Source organism: Paroedura picta, chromosome 8, assembly GCF_049243985.1.
Source record: "Paroedura picta isolate Pp20150507F chromosome 8, Ppicta_v3.0, whole genome shotgun sequence".
NCBI lineage: Eukaryota > Metazoa > Chordata > Lepidosauria > Squamata > Gekkonidae > Paroedura > Paroedura picta.
The window spans coordinates 53,336,299-53,349,908 of NC_135376.1; the positions used below are offsets into that span (position 1 = coordinate 53,336,299).

The 13,610-nt window shown below is 42.0% G+C and overlaps 1 protein-coding gene across 2 annotated transcripts in view; it reads right to left on the reverse strand.

Moving 5' to 3' along the window:
• The window catches only part of ABLIM1 (actin binding LIM protein 1), a 233,755-nt gene that overhangs the window by 163,139 nt on the left and 57,006 nt on the right, over positions 1–13,610 (reverse strand). The gene's annotated exons all lie outside the window — the stretch shown is intronic.

Sequence of the window (13,610 nt, forward strand, 5' to 3'; positions counted from 1 at the left end):
ATTAACAAAACAGATTAATGAAGACAACTCCCGTGCACAGCCACCCCTTACAACATATATCTACATTAATCCTCCCCTAATAACTTGATAATCTAATTAACTAAGTGGGTGTTGCTGTTGGGGGTTGCTTAACCTTGAGTGAGAGCAAAATTAATCATCAATTATGCACTCAACACTGACAGAAATTACTAAAGCATAAGTAAATTATAGAGCTTCACAAATACTTTTACACATGGAATGGTCACATAGACAATTTCAAAAATGGAAGTTTAGTGGTCACCTAAACTGAGATGTATACCTCATACAAAACTGTTACCCTACAGTCTTTAGTATATGAATTTCCAGGAACAAAACCTAACAATGTTAGATGTTTCTCAAGGGATTATCCCTTAGCCTGTACTAGTCACGCATTCTTCAGTTTTCCATGTTTATTTATTGTATTTATTCATTCAACCACTCAATTTGTATACCACCTCTCACTATGACGCCTTGGGGCAGTATGAGAAGTGAAATAATACGGGGTCTTATCCAGGCTAAATCTTCCAAAAGCATAATGGAACTTTCCTGCCTTCACCTTCCCATTGATCTCCACAAAATACTGCTCCTGGAAAAAATATGTATTTACATTGTTAATACCCCATCTTTCTCTTTCTGGATTGAGAGGTAGGCCTGCCAGGACCCTGTCAGGGATGGAGAGTCCCCCACTGCTGGGTTCTACCCTCACCACTACCAACTATCAGGCCATTGGGGGGGCTTACTGGCAGTGGGGGAGAGGCCTGGGCAGACCCTGCAGTAACATCGCTGGCAATGAAGAGTCATTTCAAGCACTCCCTGGAACAGACATCGTTATATTGCTGTTGATACAGGGAGGCCCTGGTATTTAAAAAAAATATTCCAAGATAAAAATGGTTTCTACCATATAGTTTTTGCCTACATACCAGAGCATCCCTGTGTTGTTGTCAACGCAATGGTGTCACTTCCAGAGCATGCCAGAAACAATATGGCTGCATTGCTGATATCACTGTAACAGTGGCCTCGGCCTTCCCTCACTGCTGGTAAGTCTCCCCACACCTTGCCAGGAAGACTGCAACATGAATGGGGAGCTGGAAGAAATTGCCAACTTAGCCTGCATCCAGCCATATACTCCACAATTATTCTCCTCTCTTTGAGTGAGGGCAATATAACATCTCATAAATAATGGAGCATAAGAGAATGTCCTATGGGTAAAGGTAAGATTTTAAGCTGTGTCTCACCACTTCTGCTTCTAGTGTTACTTCCTGATACAACTTTAGTCTAGAACATTGCAAGATGCCATTGAGAATGTAGATACTTCTTCACCTCGCTAGGGAGGGGATGACAATGCCAGTGCTGTATATATTATTCCTTATTTTGAGATGAACAGAGAGAAGAATCAGTGGCTATTGATTTAGCACTGTTGTTCTTCTGAGCTTGCCCTAGCCTAAGAATGCCCAGCTTATGGTTCTGGATCTTTAAAATAAACTCTGAGGCTGAATTAAACTCAGAAATTACTTTAAGATAAAATAAAAGCAAGACTATGGAATCAGCATGTTTCTCAACTATCCTTATCCATTGTTGTTCCTCTATATATTTATGAAACAGCCTAAGGGGTGGGACGTGTCCGACTGTCCAATTTAGGGCCAATCAGGGTGCAGCTAGCTTTGCCCTGATTGGCCCTGTCCCTGCAGCTCCTGCCATCTGTCCCTGGACTCTAGGCTCTTTGCTCTCAGAAGTACCTCAGTGCCTGGAGCCAGCAGCAGGTGAGAGGGCCCTGGCAAAGGATCGTGGTGGAGGGCCTCCTAACGAGGGCCTCTTGGCCTGCTAGGCTGGGCCTCCCAGCTTTCTGATTGCTTGTTAAAGACTGCTAAGGAGCTGACTAGCTGCCTGCTAAGGAGTTCTGTCCCGGCTCTGCTAACGAGCTGCCCAGCCCCCACCTGCCCCACTTGATCTGGCTGCGAGCTGCCGCCCAAGGCCATCTTAAGCTGCCTGGCCAGGGGCCAGGGGAGGGGTCACTTTCAAGGCCTGTTCTTAGGAACGGGCTTTGAAGCTAGTCCTGTAATAATTTAACATAATTTACATCACATGCACCAATCCTTAAATTTTGGCATACTCCATTACAAGCAAATATGTCCCCATTTCAAAACTCAGTTGTTTTTTGCCATTTTTTGTCCCCAAAGCATCAAGTTTCAGAGATCAAAGTAAACATGGAGATGCCCTGCTGCTTCCATCAGCTTTTCATTCTCTTACTGAACTGACAGCAATACAGCATTACATCAGAGATTATTTCTTGCTGAAGCTGCCCACAATTTTCTAAATAAAGAATTACAAGCCTGAGAATAACTTCCCCAAATGCATAATAATAGTCATTTTTCTTGAAGGATCTAGGAAGAATAGTAGAAGCATGCACACTCCCATTGCATGTCTACTACTCCAGACACAGCCCTCCAGTCAAAGTCACTATTTAATTCTCCGAAGGCCAGCTCTGATAAAAGCAGGCTGCTCAATTCAGAGTAGGCTCACACAGTAGGAATTCCTTTAATTTAACACAACAAGTAAGCCTTCCCAATGCCATTCCACACCTACGTCCTATTACTATAAGATTCTTTCCCAACTGCACGGGGCTAATTAATAGCTGCTTTGCTTTACAAGCAGTACTCTGGACCATTTGGTAAACTCTGTGATGATTCCTACCAACAGGGCCAACCCTCTTCTATTAAATGTTATCATTTAACAAATTAGCACAGCACTATATTAAATTCCACAAGGTTTACTGAGTAACTTGAGCTGAAGACACAGCTCAGCCGAAATAACAAAACCATTTTTCATTTGATTGTCTCAGAGCAGTAGTCATTTATTTCTGAACTGATTAGCAATGTCTCAGCCTACCAATCCAAACCTTCCAGCCACAATGAAAGTTGTAGCCTGGCCACTGGCAATTCTATACTTGATTTCAGGGTCTGTGTTCTTTTCTTAGCTTAACTGGAAGGGTATGTCTACAAGAGTCTGTGCTTTCAGCTCCTGTGATACAACATGACAAGAAGCAGACGCAAGCAAAACAAGGAGGAATCAAAATTAACCATGAGGCTTCTTCCTATCAAGTTGAGGATCTTTAGAGCGGGGGTAGTCAAACTGTGGTCCTCCAGATGTCCACGGACTACAATTCCCATGAGCCCCTGCCAACATTTGCCGCAGTTTGACTACCCCTGCTTTAGAGGGTGAAGTGATCTCAAGAGCACCACCTCGGCATTCACATCAGGACTGAGAAAAGCAAAAGCTAGAACTGCTACAGGCTCAAGGGTGAATTTAGTGCTGACAGCACATCCTGGAACAAATACTTTACATTGCAGTTTTAGGCATGACAAAATTAGGCCACACAGAAGTATTTCGCACTGGTTTATTAATGACTGGAAGCTCCTGACAATTCATATCTATGGATATTCTATGATGGCGCCCAAAGAATTGCTGTATGGTTCTCCCAGAGTGCTTACTCAGAGCCAACTCAATAACCGTTTCAGATTTAGCACAAAGCAAATGCTTCCGTTTACTACCAAATGCCCATTTATAGCACTAACATTAAGCTGGATGCTGACAAACTGGTATTGAGCAGCTTTATATATTTAGCAGAAGGCCAGCTATTTGGTGCCATTGATTTTGTGATGTCTAAAATGACAACATTCATACCGTTCTACATTTCATATATGAAAACTGCTCTTTGTATGTATCCAGGATCACTGCTTGAACATCTCTTCCCAGCTTTAACGCAGTAAACTACCAGCACACCTTCATTGTGTCTTGGTGTTCAAACACGTCCAATCAAGACATTTAATTTCTGCACAGTTGGAGGAGAGAGATTCAAATTACCAACAAAATATGCTCATTTAGATATTTCACATCTCTGTGAACAGACAGTAGAGATTCTGCGGTATGCAACAGTAGTCACAGACTTCATAATTACTGCCCTAGGTCTGACAAGAATATGCAGGAAATTTCACCAAAATAGAATGCAGCCATAACAAACAGAAGCAAACCAGGTATGGAAATGTCTCAAGAAGTAGACCACCAATTTTAAAAAAAGCTACATCTCAGGCTTCCCTTAGGCTTTTACATTTGTTAAAAAATAGAGTAGTTCTAACTCTTAAAATTTAAATAAAATTGTGTTTTTAAGTATTGATGCAAATAAAGCCACAAAAACAACACATTATAATTACAAGCATTCCACAGGTATAAATGGGCAATTTGATCTACAGATAATTTAAACCATTGTTCAAATTGCATGGAGTCACTTTAAGCCATCTATTGTAACTGCCCAGGATATAGAATTAATTGCAACTAATATTTGTGCTCCCTTGTTGGAAACTAGGATTAGAAAAAGGTCATACATATGGTCCCCCCCTATAATCCTGTATTCAAAAGAATGAAACATTCAAAAGAATGGAAACATTATTTCCATTAGGTTCTGGAGGAAAACAACAAATGAAATTCTTCATTCTGGAGGAAAACAACAAATTAAATTAAAAGGAAGCACAACATTATAAATATGGGACAGAAATCTGCTAAAAACATAAATTCTGCCAGAATACCTCAGAGTTCAGAACACACTGTCAAATATCATATGATTCAAGCATTCCAGGATTCATATGTGCTTAGGCCATAGTGAGTTAGCAGAGTCACATAAAACCACAAAGGCAAAAGAGCTCTGGAGAGCCTAGTGAAGATCTGAGTCAAAACACCTTAGTCACAGAGAAGAATATTTCAATCGGGATACCTGATTTCTACTACATATTGACCTTTGTTACATCGGATATCATTAGCCTTACCCATCCCTCCAAAGCAAGCTGTGATCTTCTGGGCATATTGGCACAAACCATCCTCGTAGGATGACTCTTCAACAAGGGTTTCTTCACTCATTGCTCTGAATTCAACTGTCTTTGTCCTTCACCAGCTACACATTACTGGAGGCAAAACATAAACCTACTGAGCAGTCTCTTTCAGATTCTTTCCATCAATAATTCAAGCACTATCTAAAATCTGCTGAGCTCTTCAAATTGATCCCACAAGCCATTGTACAGCTTTGAAAAGTATTATGATGGTATATGTCTGCATGTTCTTATCTCTTATATGAGAGTGAGGAATGTATCCTTATATTACTGCAAATTATATTATTTTAAATCCCAATGACAAACAATATTCTTGTAATGACTGAAGGAAATCTTGCGCTCAGCTCTGTGATTTATGGACACATACATCCATTTCCCCTTAATTCAGTAGCAAAAAAAAGTTTGCCACCCATAACCAGTACTTAAAAAATACTTTGACATAGCAAAGTCATATAATACAAAGTGGAAATGTATCCTAAAAACCAAAACGTCCTTTCAAAGCATTCAAGACAACTAATGCCATCTTGTCAACTTTTCTTAAACACAGCAGCTGGACTTACGAATATTCTGTACTATGAGAGAGGGGGAGACGTAACTATCGCTATGCATTGCTTATAATGTCATACCTGTGTTTAGAATTCTTTGCCTATTCCCACTAAGTAAATTACAGATAGTAAAATAAAATACATAGTTTTAGGAATAAAAACAGAAACTTGGTCAAGTTTGCCCTCACCCACTCATTTCAGCTGAGCCATGTAGGACACTATCAAAAGGTTCTGAAGAACAAGTCTGTTGGTCACTTCCTCTACTCTTTAACAACTTGTAACAGTTGAAGAACCTTTGTAGCTGGGCATCAGACTATCACAGCTATGTCATGAATAAATAATCAGAGGACATGTGATAAATACCATTAAGGCTATAATTCACACATAATCTAGCAATCTACACAAGCAAACTGATCTATATTGACCTGACGTAAAAGTTTAATGAAGGGTTGAAACAAAGGGTTGAAACAAAGTTTAACAAAGGGTTGAAACTGCATACTCAACATGTAAACCATAAATAATATTATGATCTCTTGCCTATGGATGCCAACTCTGGGTTGGGAAATTCCTGAATATTTGGGATCAGATACTGGAGAGAGCAGGTATGCAGCCATTTTCTCCAGGTGAACTGATCTGTGTCACCTGGATATTAGTTCTAATACTGGGAGATACATATATCCCACTTTTCTCACTCTCAAGGTAGATTACTGGGGATGCTGGACCCCAGGTTCCACCTGGAATTATAGCTCATCTCCAGGTGACAGAGATCAGTTCCCCTGGAGAACTTTAGAGGGTGGACTCCATTGCATTATATTACACTGTGGACCCTTCTGCCCACTCACGGCTCCATCTCCAAAATCTTCAGGTATTTCCCTGAAGACCTGGCATCCAATGGATTACAAAATGTCAAAAGAAATTCACTCAAATAGCACTGATCTCTAATAAACAAAGCAATGCAGGATTGATGTAAGCAAATAATAAAAACCTGCCAGAGACAACATTGTGGGCAAACTACCTTGGGTAACACCAGTAAGAGTTGACATACTGTACTGATAATCTTCTCAGCGGGTCTGCACTTTAAAAGTTTGCTTTAAGTTTTGAAAAGCTTTAAATCCTGGTGAGTTTCCAGGCTAAAAATGGGCATAGTCATCCTCAAATATGACATGCAACATCCCATCCCTAATGGAAGATTTCTGTCCCTGCATAGGAAAATCCTTTTGTATCTTAGAATAGCTTTTTTGTACACCAACTTACAAATTTCAGACCAGTCACTAGAAGCACTGCACCTGGCTCTGCAGTGCCGGGTGTTTTGTTAATAACTAAAGGTAAATGGGAAAGGAACAAATATCTTTCTAAACAGAGCTCTTGGACAATAACCCCTATCTTTTTGGAATTGCGTTGCTTGAACAGAGAGTGGGTGTCAGAAATTCACTGCTGTCATTGCTGTTTTCCGCAATGTGATTAGTTTGCATGCACTCATGGACATCTTGACACAGGTTTTTAATGCAGGTTAGGATATCAAAATAAATCCAAGGTGGTCTCTCCTTCATAGTACACCTAATCCACATGCAGCCTTTCCTGTATAAGACCCTTGTGGAACTCCCTTTGATTTCTTTGTGTTTTGTTTTCAAGACCTTCCCAGGATTGTTCTTTGACAGGATTAATGGCAGAGTGTGCATAATAGATCCCGGGGCCACAAAGCATAAGGAAGGACTTGGAATTCAAACTTGATTTTCTTTTTTATTTATCTGTTTCCACACATAAATTCATTCTCAAGTGTCTCTGAAAAACGGAGAACTTTTTATTTTAAAAATAATCTTGTCTCAAATGGTAAACAGAAAGAACCAAAGGGAAAAATCTAATTAAAGTCATTACTTTTATGCTACTCAACTCTATTCACCCAGCTAACTTGACATGGCCTTTTCAATTGCATGAAAAAAATGATTAACATGAAGTAGAGCAAAGCAATTCCTTAGCAAGTTCACTTCTATGAACTTATGGTGCAGCAAAGTGCTGGCTAATGAGACACAGGTTTATGTTTCTGGTTTGTTACTGCCAATGCACATTTAGGTGTTTCCTTATTGACATAGAGTCATTCCCTGCCTTTTCTTCTGGGAAGGCAATGCTGAAGATATCATTCTTATTTGTTTGTTTGTTTATATGCCGCCCTCCCCGAAGGCTCAGGGCGCTTTACAGGAAACAGGAAAAGATACAGATAACATATGGTAAAAGCAGGTGATAACAACAATGACCTTAACATGATAACAATAATAACATTAGAGAATGATGGAACTGCAAAAGAGCCTCAGCTCAATTCTTGCTGGGAGCCAGTGGGTTAGGCAGATTAGTAATAGGGAATTTTTTTTGGTGGCCCTTCCAAGGCAACTTACAAAATAAACATTTTAAAAATAAACAATAATATGAATTAAAACCCAGCACTTCTACTCAGGCTGTCATACAGCAGCCTTGTTTCCCTTTACTTCTTGTTCTAGAGCAGCGGTCCGCAACCTTTCCGTGGCTGCAGAGTGCTGCCACGGGGTGGGGGGAGAGGGCAACCCGGGGCCCCACACATGCATGGCAGCCCCGGCACAAACGCGCATGCGCAGACTTGCCACGCATGCACGTTTGCATCCAGCATGGCGCAAACACTCACACGCGGCAAGTCTGCGCATGTGCAAAACTGCTGCGCGTGCGTGTTTGTGCCGCCGGCATGCCAGCGGCTGCGGCTCCCTCTCCCCGCCCCTCCTCACAGGCCGCGAGCAAATTCGCTGCTGAAGCGGCTGATTTGCTCGTGGCCTGGCAAGCTTCTCGCTGTGGGGGGCCAGGGAGAGAGAGCCGCGGCCCGGTGCTGAGGCTGCCACGGCCCGGCACTGGGCTGCAGCCCGGGGGTTGGGGACAACTGTTCTAGAGGAAACCAGTAGAGGAAAAGGCCTTCCTTGCTCTTCTGATATATGAATTAATGGCTGGAGAACCCAAATGAGAGGGGATGAAACTACTGCTCTTGAAGAATGAAAAGGGACAATTCTTTTTTCTAGTAAAGTGAACTAAGAACGTGATAAAGCCTGAATACCTGCATTGCACAACCTCCTGGGTGTACATCAAGCCTATTGTACAGCATTCTCGGAACACAAGATCAATAAAAATGAACCTTCAGATCATAATGCCAGTAAACAGAAGAGCTGACTCACACTTTCTTAATGCAGCAATCCAATCCGCTCATCCATTGGTGTATGTGCCTGTATACACACACACACATAAACACACAATCTGTTTTTCTTTCTTATGATTGGTTAAATATTGAAGATATAAATTGGAAAAAAGAACGCTTCTCACTTTAAACAGACTAGACTGAAATATGTGAATGAAATGAAAAACAGGCAAAGCAAATCATTCACTTGAAATAGTACTGATTATCATAGTTTAATTACTTTCCGAGCCATCTTGCAAAAGCATCCAGCCTAATGAATTTCTCATTCAATGATAGAATAATATTCCCAAGTCATAATATGTTTACCTACTCAGATATTGTTATTTCAGTGTCATTTGTGGCACTGATCTCACAAAATGCTGAATGGTGCATATTGTTGGACTAACTCCCCATTTCAAAATAACTTTAAAATCATAGGGAATACTATAGGATGAAGAGAGGTGCCTAACCCTGGCACCACTGGGAGCAATGGTGGTGTGTTTGTGTGCAAATAAAGCTGACCAGCTCAAAAACCTTGCTTGGCTTTCCTTGGATATTCTCCCTTCATTTTTCTTTTACTGCTGCCATGTAGGCTGCTCTTACAACAAAGGAGACAAGCATTAAAAGGCCAGAGCAATGTGTGTTCAGATTTCTGCAATACCTTTCAGTAGTCATGTTGCAAATCTCATGGTAAAATGAAAATGCAGTAACATAAGGCAGCCTTCTTTATTTAACTTCCAGAGCACAGGAGAGGAACATGCAGGTGTTTGCGCCACCATGGGTAGCCAGAGTTCAAAAACAGGAATATGAATCAATCGCTGCCCAGGAGTCTACTAAAGAACTATGACAACTTATGGTAAAAAGTTTCACAGAAAATACCCTACAACTGATTATGCATGGCAGCAGCTGTGCGAATCCACTGCAGGTTCCTAGTGACAGGGCATCATGTCCTGCCACTTCCTGTAAATGCACAGGGGATGGAATCCCCTGGCATACACAGTCTGCCCCAAAAGTGTGCATGCACAAACACCTCCAGGGCAGGAAGGGTCCACCACATCTTGACAGCGGTGGGTGCAGGGGGTATAGGGACCCCACAGAACAATGGGGTGGATGGGCCTGGCACTTCTCTTGTGCATGGGGCAGCCCTGGCAAAAAAGGGAAAGCAGAAGAATCCGTGTTCTCTTACTGCAGGCCATTAGAGGCCCTGATTCAGGCCATGGCTAGGAGGCAGCTGGTACGGCAGCGACATCATGCACAAGCAAGGATAAGCCCCACTGCTCTGCTGTCACCAGCCTGGCCTTCCCACCCTGTGCATAATTGGTCTACAACTCATTGGTGAGTCTCTCTGGTATCAAAGAATTAGGAGAGAGATATAGAACTGCCAGTACACACTTTGTTGTGTCAAGATTCAGACTGTAAACTTCCCATCCCAGACAGTGTTCTACATTTCACAGACCTGACCCTCATCCCTCTTGAACCTAAAGACATTGATAAATACAGGTCAAAGCCAGATCATAATAATGTTGTAGAATCACAGAATCACAGAATCATAGAGTTGGAAGGGGCCATACAGGCCATCTAGTCCAACCCCCTGCTCAACGCAGGATCAGCCCAAAGCATCCTAAAGCATCCAAGAAAAGTGTGTATCCAACCTTTGCTTGAAGACTGCCAGTGAGGGGGAGCTCACTACCTCCTTAGGCAGCCTATTCCATTGCTGAACTACTCTGTGAACATTTTTTCCCTGATATCTAGCCTATATCGTTGTACTTGTAGTTTAAACCCATTACTGTGCGTCCTGCCCTCCTCTGACAACCTTTCACATACTTAAAGAGGGCGGCTATCATGTCCCCTCTCAACCTCCTTTTCTCCTTGTACATATAGTACAAATTGGTGATTAGAGCAATAATTTCTCAAAACAGAACTGCTCACCATTTTCTGTTTCACTAAACTTCCAGTCTTATCACTGCTGGCAAGAGGATTTGATGGTAACCAGGAGAGAAAAAATTCTGCATCAAGCTACTTAGAGAACTTCATTAAGCAGAGGCAGCTCTCAACCCATTTATGTACTAAGCGTGAGAGACAGCATCCTGGACATAAGATGGATAATATCTAGTACAATTATAAGGACAGCACCTTCTCTCATTATGATTACAGTAACTAATGGTAAGAGCATCATGTCGGTGTCCAGTGCTTCCTAGGTATGAAGGCAATCTCCTACAGCAAGTGAGTGCAACCACAAAAATACCTTTTCTAACACACTTTTCCTCTGTCTTCCCACATCATCAAGTGTTTACAGAAATTTCCATTACTGTAACTGGCTTATGGCAGCTCCACGGGCATCATCTGCACAAGAAGTCTTCAACATTTTATCTACTCAGAGGGAAAGTGGGCAGCTGAAGGCTAACATTATAAAAGAGAGAGTTGAAAGAGACAGTCATATGGAGAGCTGTAATCTAATTGAATATGCCTAGAAACAGCTGAGCAAATGAAATAAGGAAAATAATTAAAACTAGAGGCATGAGGTTTGTCCAGCAGCTGGTCATGGAAGAGAAACATGAAGCTGCTTAGGACACTGAAAATGTACCATAAGTGTAGCCACATGGAAGGTCTGCCCAAACCAACTGTGATTTCCAAGCCTTCTTCAAATGCTGTCCTCCCATATCCATCTAAAGCTTAGCTTCACATGAGTGAAGACTAGAAAACCCATGAGATTCTTAAAATATCAAATATGTAGCAGATATCAGTTTCTCCCCTTGCATTGCAACAACATAGTGCTACCCTTGAAGAGACTGGAAACTACAACTGGTATAAGAACATTTATTGGAATGGATTGAGAGAGTATATTATCACTTCCTCTACAATGGCTCCCAACTTACTTCCAGGCCCAATTCATAGCTTGAGGGCAGCATACCTTAAGGACCACCTCCTGCCATATGCAACTACCCAACCACTACAGTCATATTCAGAGGTTGTTATAGATTCCTCCACCGCCCAAGGTTAAATGGATGGCAACCTGAGAACAAGCCTTCTCAATTGCAGCACCAGAATTGTGAAACAACTTCCCTGGGGGGAGGGGATTTGTCCCCCCACACATCACTGTCTTGTGCCACTGAAGGCAAACTGTTCTGTTTTGCTTGATATTCCCTCCATCTCTCTTCTTCTTATAAATATGTTTAAATGCAGATATAACAATGTGTTGACCAAAAATATAGTTTCATCTTTTTTTCTCTATTGACTGGTGTTAAAAGCATTAAATAAGTATGGAGAATAAATATATGATGCATTATATTTTACACATTAGCAGTTTGCACATTTTTACATCATAGCAAGTTTTTTTGCATTGAATCCAGCTGAAATTTTTTGCTGACTCTCACTTCCTGCTACAGATCCCTACCCATGTTGATCCCTATCAAATTCATGGATATTTGTGGACTACAATGCAGGGGGCTACTACGTTCTGTCCTGCTGGTGCAAAATTTAGCCTGGCTAAATTTCTCTTTTTTGAAACTAGGGTAGCCTCAGGGTTAATTATTCTTTCATAAATGCTTTAACAAAGTCAATCCCATTTTTGCTTACAGAATAAGTGTTACCTTCTGTAAATGTTTGTTGTGGAGGAAAGACATTACTCATAAGAGTGCTGGGTAGAGCAAACTGAGCACATTTCAGTGAATCAAGTCATAAAGAGGATGACAGCCTGTCACCAAAAACTTGTTATGTGGTACCGTCTAACTTTACAAAGCAAAACAAAGCAGATCCTTTGTTATCGAAAGCCTCATCTGCATGGAAGTTATTTTATACTAGGATAACAGGAAGCTGAATGTGATGTTTTAATGCTGCTGAAAATTTCTGCAGCTGTCATCAGCTTAAAGAGAATGGCTCTTTGTGGTCTTCAGCCAGCCCCTGAGGTAGATGTCCTCTCTGATGTATTGGCTGCCTGGTCTGATGAGCTGTTGTGCATACAGACATGTGATTCAATACCAGTTCCCAGGACTGGTTAAAACAACGAAACTACTGACATAGACATGTGTTCAGGTATGTGCAACCGAGAAATAACATGTGCAACTGAGCAATAACAGTAGACTAAGCTGCTAATGTTCTTTGTAGATTTTACTAACTGTACATTGGGCAAAACATTCTAAACACTTTTTGACTGCATAAATGAGTGGGGGAAAATTCTGCAGTGCTTACAAGAGGGAGATAATATTAGAAGGGTTTTTTTTTAACCTCAACTAGAGTCACACCCTAGAGCAGGGGTAGTCAAACTGCGGCCCTCCAGATGTCCATGGACTACAATTCCCAGGAGCCCCCTGCCAGCGAACGCAGGGGGCTCCTGGGAATTGTAGTCCATGGACATCTGGAGGGCCGCAGTTTGACTACCCCTGCCCTAGAGTCACACTAGGGATATCAGCCCCCCCCCCCCCGTGGGAACCGGGGCTCTCATTGCCAGGCCCCACCTCTGTACTACCTGTCAGGAGGGGAATTACACCCCTGCAAAAAAGAGAGGAACACTCAGCATTTCAGCAACGTGCCTACATGACCAAAAGTAATGTAGGCAGTTCAGAGGGCGGCACTCTGGTTTGAGGACAAAACTCAGGGCCATTCCGCACTCGTTCAAAATTGCACAATGGTTGCAAATTGAAATCGCTACTGATTTGCTGTTATGCACAACGTCGTTGACAATCTGCAACACTCCTGAAACCGATCTGCAAAAAGCGCTTTGTTGTAGCGATTTTAGGGAAATCCAAAAAAGTGGATTCACCCTCCGGAAAGCGCTACACTCTTGCAACCAATCTGCAACTCTAGTGGGAAAGTTCTGTGCGTTACCATTGTTGCGGTTTCTGCAAAGTCCTTCCCCTGGCTATCTCCTCTGATCTTCCGGCAAAGCGATCGCCATTTTTTTTTCTCGGAGCGAGTGGAGATCAACACACCGGCGAGCCTTCGTTTACCCAGCGAGGCTTCCCTGGCTGCAGTCCCTCCCCCGAG